Here is a 15,119-nt window from a genome sequence, read left to right on the forward strand (position 1 = left end):
AGAGCCGTCCCGGGACCGACCGTCCTGGAGCCGCCCCCTCCTCCCACCAGCCCCCTTTACACTGAGCAGGGTGCCACTGGCATGGAACACCCACCCCCTTTGGGCACTTTGGGTCACCTGTCCTGGCTTCCTCCCCTCCTTTCTCATTAATAGAGAAATACAAAGAGCTGAGAATGTCCTTGACTGCTTGACACGACTGAAAACATCAGGGTGTTATCAGCACTGCTCCCATCCTAACACCCAAACACAGCATTCCAGCCCCTGCTACAAATGAAGTTAACTCCATCCTGACCAAAACCAGGACACCAGGAGAGCCCTGGAAATGTATTCAGCATCTGGTTCCCTTTCTGCAAAGGCAGAGCAGTCCAGGGCCACCTTCTCAAAACTAATTGGCTTCCTGAAGATTATCAGGGAGCCTCAAGTGAAGCTGACTTTCCCATGCCTGAAAATCCCCCTCTCTGTCCCTAAGCACCTGATTGATGCCTTTGAAATTCTTGTCCCTTATGATCCAGCGAGGTTAAGGCAAATGAAAGAAATGCTTTGAGTGTGTGTACGTGTATCATCCCTTCATATAGACATTTATATATAGTATGTGTGTATGGAAGCATCTGCAGGATGTTGTGGAATCATTGGGCTGAGGAGCGATTCATGGCTAATATGCAATATAGGGATAAAAATCAGGTGGTGTGATGCACCCTGCAGTCCAGCATATTCCTAAATTGCTGTTTCTCTGATCATGTCATGTATCTCTGATAAAGACCATCCCATACTTATCTTGCTCTTACTTACAGTCCTTGGTGAGACATATGCTATTAGTAGCTATGGGAGGTGCTTAAAAACAGGGGAAGTTTCCCCTTGGAAACCTTTTACTCTGGTCTTTCCAGTTCTCTGGGCAGGTGGGTGCAAGGAGATGGTCTGCTCGTTTGGCCAGGAAGGCCAATGGCATCCTGGCTTGTGTCAGACACAGTGTGGCCAGTAGGTCTGGGGAGGGGATTGTGCCCCTGGACTGGGCACTGGTGAGGCTGCACCTCGAGTGCTGGGTCCAGTTCTGGGCTCCTCAGCATCAGAAGGACATTGAGGTCCTGGAGTGAGTCCAGAGAAGGGCAGCCAGGCTGGGGAAGGGGCTGGAGGGCAAATCCTCTGAGGAGCAGCTGAGGGAGCTGGGGGTGTTGAGCCTGGAGAAGAGGAGGCTGAGGGGAGCCCTTCTCCCCACCTCCCCTGCCCTGCCAGGAGGGTGCAGAGAGGTGGGCGATGGTCTCTTCAGCCAGGGGACAGGAGCTGGGACAAGGGGCAATGGGCTCAAGCTGCCCCAGGGCAGGGTCAGCTCAGCTGGGAGGGCAAAGTTCTTCCCTGGCAGAGTTGTCAGGGCCTGGCACAGGCTGCCCAGGGAGGGGGCTGAGTCCCCAGCCCTGGGTGTGTTTAACAGAGGGGAGATGAGGTGCTCAGGGATCTGGTTTAGCACAGGACAGGAATGGTTGGACTTGATGATCTTAAAGGTCTTTTCCAACCTACTGATGCTGTGATTCTGTGACAAGAGAAAAGTCCAGTCCAGCTGCCCTGGTGTGTACTGTATGCCTGAGATACCAAACACTCTTGGAGCTGAATCCTGCTGCATTTGAGTGATACCCCCCTCCCCCCAGAAGGTCTGTTAGCACCCTGTGAGCCCCCTGGGGTGAAGACCACTCCATCGACGTACACAAGATACTACCTGAGCGCCGTGTTGCCTCAGTGAATGAGGAGGGTTTAGATAATGGAACCGTTTCAAATCTTCTGTGTTTGGTTTTTATTTTATTCTGTTTTTTCCTAAGAAAAGATCCAGTGGGAAGGGTTTATGTAATGCTTTATTTGCATACCCCTTGTGAGACCGTTGCGAGTAGGAAGCGCTGTGGTATATCTCTGAGAGCGACCCATTAAGCAAAAGGCTTCCGGTATGGTATGTGTTTAGAGAGCCAGCAGAGCTCTTGGTACATGAAAGACCTGGCAGCAGCTCCATCCCAGGCTCCCCTTTTGCAAAGGGGATTTAGGAAAACCAAAGTTTGTCCCATTTCTCCTGGCAGTGGGAGACAGAGAGGTGGAAATCCTCCTTCCTGGCCAAGTCCATCTCTGCCCTCGTGGTGCCTGGCTGTGCCATCCTCGCTGAGGAAGAAGACTCTGTTATTTGCAGTCTGCATGTGTGTCCGTGTCCCAGCAGGTGTGGCAGAGACTTGTAGCATGGTTGGGGACCTCAGAGTCTTCTCCACTTAATGGACATGTTGCCTTCATGCCAAGAATGGAAGGAGCAGGCAGAATGTGTGGGTCACACCTGGATTATCCTACACCCTGCCATGAGCACCCTTCTGCTGTCCTGGTGGAGGGGGAGATGCCTTGGTCTGCCTTCCCATTGAGCCAGTGGAAACAGCAAGTTGGAGGAGGTGGGTTTCCTCTCTTGAGCTTTGGTTGGAGAGGGATAGCTAGGGCTGTTCTGACAGGTTAACAGTGCAAGATGCTGAGTGTCCTGCCTGGCATCAAGGAGGTTTTACAGGGACTGTGTGCCATTGTCACCAAGCCTGGCGTGTCCTGCAGAAGGATATCTGAACCCCAAGCACGAGTCTGAACCTTTGTTCACAAGGAAAGCATGAGAACTTCCCACAAAATCAAAGCTAATATCACATGAAACTTTATCTTCCGTGTCTCCATGACTCAAAGGAGCATTGTCCTAGTGCCAGAATGTTCCCAGGCCAGAGATGCTTCATGTCATGTGAGCTCAGACTGGGAGCAGAGGATGCCTGACCTGCCTGCATCTGGGAAGGTGCAGCTGGGGACAAATGCCTTTGACTGCTGAGGGGCGTGTGGGAGCAGAGCAGATCCACTCAGACCTTTCAGGTCCCACTTTCAAATGTCTAAAGCCCTCTCTGATGGTGAACACTTGGCTTCCAACCATACAAAGTCAAGGCTGGAAAAGCTGCTACGTTGCCAAAGCCAAAAGCAGCAGTAGGGATGGGGTGATGTGTGAAGATTGTCTCTTGGGAAACAGCAGATTTGAATGCACCATGAAACTTGGTTTCATAGAAAGTGTGAAAAACAAAGTATCAGCAACAATTTATTTTGCCATGCCAGAGATTTATTTTTTTCCAGGCATCTGGAAAAATGAACTCCTGGGGTCAAACACCAGAAAATCCTCCACGATGGGTGCTGCTGGAGCAGCAGGGGATCACGGTCTCAGGCAGTGGCTGTGTCACTGGGTGTGGAGTTGGGCTGAGGCTCCTGCGACCAGCACCACTGTCACATAAACTTCCCAAGTTGGCAGTGAAGCTGGTTGCTTGCCAGCTTAAATCCCCTGACATCAGTAGGCAGCCTGTAATCACCAAATCCTTGGCTAACCAGATCAGCCCTGCAGGGTGGGTGGGTGCTGCTTGTGAAGAGGCTGGCAGGATCTCCCAGCTGAAGATGTAATTCCTTTCCCCATGCTGGTTTGGCAGCCAGTGCCTGGCTTTTATTGCCCATCCTTGGTACTGGATCTGAAGCACAGTGATTTTCTTGCTCAGCAAAATGCAAGGGAGCAGTTTGAGGCTTCACATCCCACTGACTCCCCTGCGTTGTAGCCCAGGGCCAGTTTATACACAGACTTTGGTGAGGGTGGCCGGTGGCCACCACGCTGAAGACCTGTTGGGACAGACAGGTGTTGGTATGGGCTGCAGTCACCTTTGTCTCATTTCCAAAAGAAGAAAGAGAAAGTGAAAGGCAGGGAGTGACTTTGAGGCTTTGCCAGTGGTTTTTTGCCAGGTTGGCGTAGCCCTGCTTGACGGAGGAAGGAATTACATCTTTTAAGTGGGGTGGCCTGCCCATGATCAAAGAGCAGCTTTGAGGAAGCTGTTTGCTCAGTAGTTTTCTGCCTGTAATTGCTGTGTGATGCTGCTTCTGTGTAGTGATCACAGCCCACAGTCAGAGAGGACTGCTGAGAAAGGCAGCGAGTCCTCTAGCTAACAGGTAGGTTTAACTTTCTCTGGGACTGCTGCTGGAGAGGCACCTGGTGAAGCAGCACCACTGCTTGTGATGTAGGCACCTGCTTGGGTGTCTGGGAGTGAAATGATTCACTGCTTTGCTGCCTGATTGAGAAGAGCTGTTGTAGCTTACAGAGGATGGTGAGAGGGGTCTTCCAATCCTGGTGTCACTGGTGATTTATGTGGGAGCGTGTCTCACCACCCTCAGTGTCTGTCTGTGCAGAGTGGATGGGGTGATGCCCACCTGTCTACTGAGAGTTTCTCACACTGCAGTGTCAGGAAACTGGCAGTACCTCTGAGGTCTCCATTCTTCTTCCAGATTTGGCTGAACAGGTCAACAGATGTGGAAACTCTTGGCAGGAAAGGAATGACGTGAGCTGTTTCCTCCAAGGTTTGGGCAAAGCCTTGCTGCTGGGTTTCCATGGCACACCTGAAGTCCTCCATGCCATTCTGAGTGCCCTCACTACTCTTCATCTTCATCCTTGTGCATAAATGAGCTAGCTAGCACATCCTCAGCCAACACAACTCTTTCAGTGCCTGGAAGGAAGATAGCCACACACCCATGGCTCTTTCCTGGGGGGGGGTTCAAGCTCCCTTTCCAAGCTCCATGTGATGCTTGGTGTTCTTCCTGCTGTGCCTTTACCAAAGCAGTGCCATCAGGTACTGTACCAAGTTGGAGAACACTGGGGAAGGTGAACCTGAACCTGGGAAGGAAAGGGACAGACACAAAGGGATTGCTTTTCCAGTGTATTTTTAAAAGGACAAGTTTTCTGTTTTTCTTATAGCTTTGTACAATACATTGAGAAGAAAATAGCTGGAAAATTGTCCCTCCTAAAATGTTTATAGTAATCTTAAGGGTTTTTTTTTCCTTAAACAATGTGTTTTCAGTTACTTAAATGATTAAATTGTTGTTTTTCCCTAGAAAAAAAGATGGTTGTTCTTGAATAGGTCTAGAACAGAGAGCCCAGTGTCAAAATTCTGCTAAACTTGAAGATATAGCTGTAGTGTGAAAACCTCTGCTACAAGGAAGCATCACAAAGGACCTTTTACATGATACCTTCTTCCATTGGGGCCAGGATTAAAACTCAACACTGGGGAGTCATTTGAACGGCACCCCACAACTTGATTTAGGGAGCTCCTTGTGGGTGAGACCATTGTTGATGCTGGGGGACACCTCAGAGGACTTTTTTTTGTCCTGATGAGTCTTCTAGCTTTCTGTTGCTTTTCTTCTGTGCCTGGCCCACCTTGGGCTATAAATGCTATACATTGAATATAGGTATTCATACATACAGTTCAAAATGAACCCCATCAAGATTCCACTGATGTCTTCAGGCCACTTAAAGCTTACAGTATCACAGTGATTGATCTACACCTCTATCAACACAGCCGACTTCGCCCATACTTGCTATCATAGAATCACAGAATCACAGGGGTTGGAAGGGACCTCCAGAGATCAAGTCCAACCCCCCAGCAAAGCAGGGTCCCTAGGACAGGTCACACAGGTCGGTGTCCAGATGGGGCTGGAATCTCTCCAGAGAAGGAGACTCCACACCCCCTGGGCAGCCTGTCCCCACAGACACTGAAAAGGGGCTGCCCATGTCCCCTTGTGTCCCACCCTTCAGCTATTGATCCCCATTGATCAGATCCCCTCTCAGGCTTCTTCTCTCCAGGCTGAACAGGCCCAGCTCACTCAGCCTTTCCTCCCAGGGGAGATGCTCCAGGCCCTTCAGCATCTCTGTCCCTCCTCTGGACTCTCTCCAGGAGATCCCTGTCTTTTTTATCCCAGGGAGCCCAGAACTGGCCACAGCACTCCATGTGGGGCCTGACCAGGCCAGAGTAGAGGGGGAGGATCCCCGCCTTTGACCTGCTGTCTTCAGGCCTTCTTTGCCCCCAGGGCACACTGCTGGCTCATGGCCACAGAGCTCCTCTCCAGCAGGTCACCCCCAGCCTGTCCTGATCCCAGCAGTTATTCCTTCCCAGATGCCAGACTCTCCACTTGCTTTTGTTGACCCTCACCTGGTTTCTCCCTGCCCAGCTCTCCAGCCTGTCCAGGTCTCTCTGGATGGCAGCGCAGTGTCCTGTGTGTCACCCACTCCTCCCAGCTTTGTATCATCAGCACTTGCTGAGAGTGGGCACCATTCCCTCATAAAGGTTGTCGATGATGATATTAAACAGGCCTGGACCCAACACCGAGCCCTGGGATACACCTCTAGTCACAGGCCTCCAGCCAGACCTTTCTCCACTGATCCCCACCCTCTGGGCTCCACCCGACACTGAAGGCAGCTACGCAGGTGGTCACCATGTTCCTCTTCATTGCCCATGCCCCAAAGACAGTCAGCTCCTTTTCCCACTGGTGGGATTTTGGGACCTGTGCTGAAGCTGTGGGGAGGATTAACTCTTGCGCTGGCAAAGGGAGTGGGGTTAATTAGCTCGTGCCTGAGCGAGCTGGCTGCCAAGGTGAAAATGGCGGCGTCAGTGAAACATGTGATTATTGCTAATTAGAATGCAGATGTTAGATGTGACAGCTAGTCTGCAAACGAGGGTGTCTGGCCGTGTCGATGTGCACAAGCCTCGCTGTTCCAAGAGGGTGTGGAGCTTGGCCAGGAGGATTGGCATGGATGAGAGCAGCTGCTGGGAATCAGTCTCTGGAGAGGGTGGTGTCTGTCTCCTTCTGAGGCCCAAAGTGTGGCTTAGGGGTCTCATTTCCTGCTGGTGAATGTAGACCATAAATGAAAGAGCCCAAACAAGATCTGGGAACAAGAGTTTGAGGTTTCTTTGGGGGGTGTTGGGAGAGATTAGGATGGTCTTGGTCTCTTGAGGACACCCCAGAGAGTATTGGGGCCTGATGATTGGGGGCTGGGTTGGCAGGAGATGGGAACTTCATTCCATTAGAACCGTCTCCTCAGCCTTCATCAGAGCTGCAGACAAATCTGTTCCCTCAACATGCTGAATTAAATTAGCGAGTAGCACCGTGTGGGAGGCGTGTAGGTGGCCGTGCTGTGGGATGGAGGGTGAGCAGTGCTGCATCTCCCTGCTGCAGAGCCTGGGCTTTCTGCTGAAGTCCAGCTGCCTACATGGGTTTGGGATGGGGTTTTTATGGGTTTTTTGGCGATGATGCTACAGGAGGGCAGTTGTTTTTTAAGAAGTTATCGTTACCTGCATGCTCTAGCCCGCTTCTCCAGCATCACCCATGAGGTTCGTACAAGGTTCCCAGCTCCTGCAGAAAGCATTTCTGCAGAGAGAGTCTATTTTTGCACTAAAGGGCTTTGTTAGAGGACACAAAGCCACCAGAAATGTCTGGGAGAATTTCATAGAAGCAAAGAATGGTTTGGGTGGGAAGGAACCTCAAAACCCACCCTTTCCCACCCCCTGCCATGCGCAGGGACACCCCCTACCAGCCCAGGGTGCACAAAGCCCCATCCAGCCCGGCCTTGAGCCCTGCCAGGGATCCTTGGGCAGCCCCAGTTTCTCTGGGCACCCTGTGCCAGGGCCTCCCCGGTTCCCTGGGAAGATTTTCTTGCTTACATCCAATGTAACCTGCCCTCCTTCAGTTTAATGCCATTACTCCTCATCCCGTCACTACATCCTCTACTAAACTGTCCCTCTCCAGCTTTCTGGTGGATGTATTTGTTCATCTCTGGCAAAGATGCAGAAAAGTAGGTAAAATACGGAGCTTGGCTGTGCTGGTGGGCTTGAACATGGGTGTATTCAGGCCGGCCTTGGTTGGATGGTTTCAGAAGTTTCCACAATTCCTAGTTCAATTTATTTTTAAAAACAATTTGGTTTAGAATATAAACATGAATAAGTCAAGACAAATAAGATAAGGGACATGAACAGCGAAGAGACCCCAGGCCATGAGTTGGAGTCGGGAGGCAAGTTGGTTTAGCAAAAGGGTACCTGAGATTTTTATCTTGACTGCCTTGTGCTGTATCCATTGGCTTCACAGAATCACAGAATCACGGAGTTATAGGGGTTGGAAGGGACCTCCAGAGATCAAGTCCAACCCCCCTGCCAAAGCAGGGTCCCTAGGACAGGTCACACAGGTCGGTGTCCAGATGGGGTGGAATCTCTCCAGAGGAGGAGACTCCACACCCCCTGGGCAGCCTGTCCCAGGGCTCCCTCACCCTCACTGGGAAGAAGTTCTTCCCATATTGGTGTGGAACTCCCTGTGCTTGTCTTGGTGAGTCTGGGCATTGATGTACAGTGGTACCAATCCCCCTATTTCTCACAAATGTTTTACTGTGGATACTGCGGTTTGTAAAGCCTCAGGTTTTCTGCAGGCAACTGCAGCCAAATGCTCCTAGTTTTTAGATTTATTTATTTGTTTGTTTATTTATATATATATGTAAGATATAAATTATATATTATATATGGAGTAATATATTTTTATATTTTTTCATTTATTATATATTAATTATATATATTGATGATATATATATGTGTATATATATATAAAAAAACAATGGTGATGCTGATTGTAAATGTCTCTGTTAAAGTGTAGGGTGCCTCTGCTGACTTGGTGGCACTGTAAAGTTTGGCATGGGGTTTTTTTCGTGCGTGGATGCACAGGGTGCTCAGTGTGGCAGGATACAGCAGATTGGTAATTAATCCTTTCTAACAGCTAGGTGGTGGAGGTCCATGTCTCCCAGCCACCTCTTCAGCTGGAGCACATCTCTCCCATGTCAAAAGAGGATTGTTTTACACTTCTCAGGACTCCTGCAAGGCTTGATCTTCCCCAAAGCTTCCTGAGGCCACCACCTTCCTGTGTCTCAGAGGTGGCATCGATCAAGGGCTTGTTCCTTCCATGGCAGCTTAACAACTCCCTGAACTTTGTGCCTCTCAGTACTCCTCAACCATTGGGAGATTCAGGTCGCAGCACAATGAAGAGGGAAGAAGCTGCTTTCTGTTGGTGTAACATCTCATTGGAATAACCACAGCCCTCTCAAACTTCATCTATATACAACTTAAAACCATTTGACCTCCTCTTTTGAAGTCAGTACTGATTTTAGGCTGCAGCAGCCACAGTATGTTTGAGTTTGCTTGAGACTTGCTGGGTTAGAGGGTGGGGAACATGGAGCTGGATCAATGAAGAAAGCAGTTCCAATGCGTTTTGCTTCCAGTCCTTCGTGTTTGGTAAATACTTAGATGTTTACTGTGCACTAAGGTCTTTGTTGGATCACTGGGTTTGCATCAGCTTAGATAGCATAGGGTCTTCTGTGTACCTGTCTCCCCTGCCCCATCCAACCTAGGTGGCAGTGATGCATCTGGGACCTGTTCTGTGCCCCCAAATTAGTGACCTGGACTTGACTGTTGTGTGCAAAGAGGAGTTCACACCTTGCTTTGCTGGTGAGTCGTAGAATCCTAGAATCTCCCGAGTTGTGAGTGACCCATCATGACCATTGAGTCCAGTTTCTGGCTCCACACAGCCCAGCCCAGTCAGAGCTGGCACTGAGGGCATCATCCAGACACTTCTTGCCCTCAGCCCAGCTGGGGGCTGTGACCCCTTCTCTGGGAAGCCTGTGCCAGCGCCCGACCCCCCTCTCAGCACAGAACCTCTTCCTGACACCCACCCTAAACCTCCCTTGGCCCAGCTTCACGCTGTTCCCTTAGGTTCTATCCCTGGTCTCCAAGTCCTTTTGGCTCTTGAAGTCCAAGGTGGTTCTGCTCTTGTTGTAGCCCACGAAGTGTCTGCAGGGACTCACGTAGCTTGCCAGGATGTCAGAGACATGAGAAGCCCTCTTTAAGCATCAGCTCTCACTGCAGCCCTGAAACACATCCTCCCCTTTGTATTGCCCAGATTTTTCAGAGCACTTGGAAGAGTTGAGTATTCTGCACTCTGTGGTTTCATGGTTTTTTTAATCATTTTAGGTCACTTCAAAGGTCTTTCCCAAGCCTCTGAGCAAAGCTTTTGGAGCAATTATCCTGACAATATCCCCCTTTCTCTCCAAGCACCTTGTGGGATGTTTGGATAGGTAGGGCTGGTCCGGTGAGTTATTCTGGTTTTCTCATGACTCATCTTGCCCCGGAGGGCTGCTGGCTGAAGGAGAAACCAGCAGGTTGCTTGATGGCAGAGCAAGTGTTAGGAGAATAAAGGACAACACTGGGGCCAGCTCCTTGATATTCAAAACCAGTTGTCTGTGTAACATGTCCTCTGGTGAGCTCCTGAGTGCTTTCAGCTATGCAAGTAGCTGGACTCCAGTGGTGAACTGAGCATAGGGGGAAAGTGGCTGGGAAGTTTATTTGGGCTTGGGAGGGGAATTAAGGGTATATGAAGAGTTTTGAAAGATGTGGCGTTGCTGAACTTGCATAATTGATGCTAGTGGAGATAGAGGAGGTAAGTATTTTTTTCTCATGCATCGGCTAGAGCACTAGAACCAAATCTTACCTTCACTAGAAGCAAATCTTGCCTTCACTAGAAGGAAATCTTACCTTCACTAGAAGCAAATCTTGCCTTCAATAGAAGGAAATCTTACCTTCACCAGAATCAAATCTTACCTTCACTAGAACCAAATCTTACCTTCACTAGAAGCAAATCTTGCCTTCACTAGAAGCAAGTCTTACCTTCACTAAACCAAATCTTGCCTCCAACAATGACAGCTTGTTGGAGGACCCCAAGGAAGCCCCGTGCATGGGCATGGCTTGGCAGGTTCTTGCACATGTGGTCTGGGAGCTGGAGCTCTCCTGGCTCACCAGGTCGGTGGATTTTGTGGGTGTGGGGCAGCGTTACCCTTACTAAAGCAAGCTGTTTGTGTGTTTCCAGGAAGAGTGGGATCACAGCAGCAGTGGGAGCGCAGGATCCCGGCCGGGGTCGGGCTCCAGGCGTGGATCTGGATCCAGGTCTGGCAGCCGTGGGAGAAGCAGCCAGTTCAGGCAATCGACCAAGGTATACCTGGCAGCAGCTGTGCTGAAGTCGTGTCCCTTGCTTGCTGTTTATCAGAGGCGTCCTCCTAACAACACGGCTTGTGTGTGTGTGTCTACACATGGGCTGTTGAGTGTGTGACAATTAGGAAGGACACCTCAGAGACCTGCCTAATTAACACATAATGTGTGGCCTGGCTGCTGAGGGCTTTGAGGTGTGCTGAGTGCCTTAATATTGGGAGAGAAGTGCCTCGTCAGCTGGTTCGGTGACAAGGATTTTTATTTATTTATTTATTTGAAGTCTTGGAGCATTTTAATTTTGGGATTATTAAGAGAAGTCTGTAATTATTTTTTAGCAGGTCTTCATTAGAAGGTCACACATGACTGGGCACTACATAGGCACTGTGAGACGGTGACCTTGAGTCCAGCTGCTCTCCGTGGGACCTGTCAGCATGGCTAGATGGGGAGATACATTCCTGCCCTCAAAACATGTTGAGATTTTGCTTTTAATTTAGTTTTAGGTCATTCCTTGCTTGAGCTTAGCCCAGGGACCTCTTCCATGTGCTTTAGTCAGTCTCTGTTCTCCTCTCTCCTCTTGGAAGTTGCTTTTCTTCTCCACTTGTGAGCGCTGGTTGTTCCAGAGGTGGAGGGCAGAGTCTGTGGGATTTGGGGCCAGTGGTCCAAGTCCTGGTCCATTCATCCATCTCATTCATTCTGGAGAGTCTGAGGAAATAGTCTGTCCTCTGGACACGTGCTGTGGTGGCAGAGGAGCTGCAGAACTGTTACTGGAAAGTCTTTCTGAGAAGAGAAAGACTCAATGTATCCCTTTTTCCTTGAGCATGTAATTTCTTCCTCAAAATACCTATATGTTTCCTACGAAAACTTGGAGTTTTCAGTAATATCAGCCTTTTCAGACAGTTCAGTTGCCTTTATTATGCAGCCAGGGGTTGTAGGCAGCTGAGAAGGGGGGAAAGGTGGGGGAATCTTCTCAAAGGCAGAACTGGAAAATAAACTGCTTAAGAAGTAACACATGACACGGGATAATCCCTGAATTCATTCCCCAGGCTCAGCCATCCACTCGGCCTTGTTCTACGTGGATGCTAATCACAGCAGTGAGACAATTAATGCTGCTGGGATCCAGTGAGGAAGAGTGTGGCTTTGTGTCTGTGGTGGAATGTAACGAGGAGTGGCGAGAGGGACGGGCAGTGGGGTGCTGAGCTGGGCTTTGCAAAGCCCCTGTGTGCAGGCAAACGCTGGCTTTGTGGGGAATTTGCTGAAGCCGCATGGGTGGGTAAACAACCAGAGACCACGTGGCTAGTGTCGTGGTCCATCTGCCTGGCCAGTGTTGTGGTCTGTCCCTCTGCTTGTGAGGACAAGAAGCCACAGATGGGCAGCAGTGGATGGGGAGGATGATGTGTGTTCACCGAGGCTGGAGGACAGAGGTTATGGACTTGAGTTGAAACCATACTGCATGTAGGATCTGCTGAGCTCCCCAAATATTGACAGCACTCTTGTCAGAGTCGCTCTCAATCATCATTCCTGGTGGCTTAATTAATTTTTAGCACCACTAACCTCTTTGCAGTGAAAGTTGCTACCTAGAGCTGAGAGCTGGGTGACTGGGAGCTTCCTGTTAAAACTGCCTGTGGTTATACTTGCAGTCCTGGAGGGGTGGCAGATCACTTCTTGTCTTAAATACACACAGCTTTATACTTTTTGTCCCCAGACCTAAGAGCTGGCTCTTTAAAAGCCTTATTATTCAACCTTGGTACTGTGCTGTGAGCATTTCAGTAAGCACCCTGCAGCGCAGGTTCACTTGGGTGGCAAGCATGCTCCCTGCTTTGATAGTCAAGACAGGAACCAGTTATAAAGTCAGGTCACTGAAGACCAGAAGGACATCTTGAAGTGACTGTAGTGACTCATGAGTTGATGACAAGGTGTGTTATCGTTTGGTCCCAGCACTGTCTTTATGGAGACTGACTAAGGCTTGGAACATCTCCATTGTCAAGGAGAACCAAGACTTGAAGCCAAGTTTGGGTGGGAGCATCCACCCATTGCCTAGAAGCTTGCACCCCTCTGACCTCCTGCACCACCTGATCCATCGCTGCAGTTTAATTGCACCCTAAATTGCTGGGATCAGGGCTAGGGCTGACCCGCCGGTGCTCAGTGGTGGAGGATGGATGAGCTGATGTGCTGAGGAGATGCAGGGAAGCTGGGTGGGACAGCTTGTGCTGCCTCTGCTCACACCATAGATTAGGAGGTGTTGGTGCCAAGGCTTTCCTTCCACATCCAAACAGATTTTGAGCCAGGCTTTGGAATGTAAATGCTGGGTGCTTAATCTCAGGGACCGTGATGGGGCTCTTCAGAGGCACTGCAACAGCTGAATTTGGGTAGCACCTTCAGGACATGACCCATCACAGCAGGAACCTGTGTTACCTTAAAGCTTTGCTATTTAGTGTCTTTACTGCTGATTTGTTTCAGCCTCATTGCAACTGGTTACATGTTCCCAGCCTTTCTCCTTGAACACGAGTGCTTTACTTTTAGGCAATCCTATGGTAGCTTGTTCATTGACAGGTTCTTAAAATACCCCATTTCCACAAGAAATTCAGGTTCAGCTCAGCTGTGAGGGCAAAGTTCTTCCCTGGCAGAGTTGTCAGGGCCTGGCACAGGCTGCCCAGGGAGGGGGCTGAGTCCCCAGCCCTGTGTGTGTTTAACAGAGGGGAGATGAGGTGCTCAGGGATCTGGTTTAGCACAGGACAGGAGCGGTCTTTTCCAACCTTGTGATCCTGTGATTCTGTGAAATGGAAAGAGAAATGGATCTGTCTGCAAGAACAGGTATCTCTCCTTTGGGTGACAGCTATAAAGATCTGCACATGTGTATTTTCATTACCCTGCACAAAGATGCTTCTAAGGAGTCAGAAAACTAACTTCTTCTTGGCGGGAGAAAATTTCATTTCTATTTGCCTAAAATAAAAAGCTCACCCCCCACAATTGATAAGGAGAATGTTGTGTATTTCTGGTAGTTTGTTGTTTCTGTGCAGAGACATGTTGACCTGCAGATGTGGAGACAGGAGAAGGGGCGATGGCCTCAAGTTGGAGCACAGGGAGTTCCACACCAATCTGGGGAAGAACTTCCTAGTGAGGGTGAGGGAGCCCTGGGACAGGCTGCCCAGGAGGTGTGGAGTCTTCTTCTCTGGAGAGATTCCAGCCCCATCTGGACACTGACCTGTGTGACCTGTCCTAGGGACCCTGCTTTGGCAGGGGATTGGACCCCATGATCTCTGGAGGTCCCTTCCCACCCCTACAAAAAAAAAGAAAAAGAAATAAAAAAAAAGATCCTTGGAAGTTAAAATTATAATCCACAGACCCCTTGGAGGAGATTAAAAAGGGAGTGGTGTGTCTCTGGAGTATCATCCACAGTGTGCATGGAGGACACATGCCCTGCTCATTGGGAAAAGGCTGCACACAGCACGTGCACATTGAGGTCTGGGACTTCATTAAGAAATGGTCACATTTTTAATGAGCTTTTGGTGCCTGGGTTATTATTATTATTATTATTATTATTATTATTATTATTAATATTTGAAAATGGCAGAAGTTATAGGATTGGGAATGTCTGAAAGCGCCTTTTCCCATCCCTTGCCTCACCACAGTGGGACAATTTAGGTGGAAAGACTTCAATAATCTGAGTGTGTGAATGACCTGGGTTTGTGTGAGAGATGTCAAGGAGGGGATCAGTAGTATGGGATTCCCTGCTTGTGATGCATTTACCTGTCCATCCCATACTGGTGTGAGTTAAGGTTGACTTCCTGAATGGTCCCAGCAAAATCCAACGTGCTTCAGTTCTTCACTTGGTAACGGGTGAAGAGGGCACACCTCTCTTTCTGTACACCTGCTGGTGGTTGTAAAGGAGCCATGGAAGGTTGATGTGAGGTCTAGCTTTAGCCAAAAAGCAGCTGCATGGGAAAAAAATGAGGTGCTTTGCTGCTTGGTGGAGGTTTCTCTTAATTCTCACTTGATTATACTGCTGAGCTTTTACTTCTCAAGGGAAGGACCTGTCACCTTGGTGTGGGTGGGATGTGTACCCAAATCACCATGTGAACTCATTTTCTGGTGTGCATCGCAGAGGAGGCACGGGGCAGGGTTCTGACATGCCCTGCCTGTTGTTAGAGCCAGAGGTCATGCCTCTGTGAGTCACTGGAGGAGCTACAGGTTGCCCAGAGAGGTTGTAGAGTCTCCCCCTTGGAAGTGGTCAAGGCCAGGTTGGATGGGACTTTGGGCAGC

At 49.5% G+C, this 15,119-nt stretch overlaps 1 protein-coding gene across 2 annotated transcripts in view; it reads left to right on the forward strand.

The window, feature by feature from the left end:
• The window catches only part of CTIF (cap binding complex dependent translation initiation factor), a gene marked incomplete at both ends in the record, with an annotated part of 131,305 nt that overhangs the window by 8,054 nt on the left and 108,132 nt on the right, over nucleotides 1-15,119 (forward strand). The window lies entirely within an intron of this gene.

Source organism: Gallinula chloropus, assembly GCF_964237585.1.
Source record: "Gallinula chloropus genome assembly, chromosome: Z".
Taxonomy (NCBI): Eukaryota; Metazoa; Chordata; class Aves; order Gruiformes; family Rallidae; genus Gallinula; species Gallinula chloropus.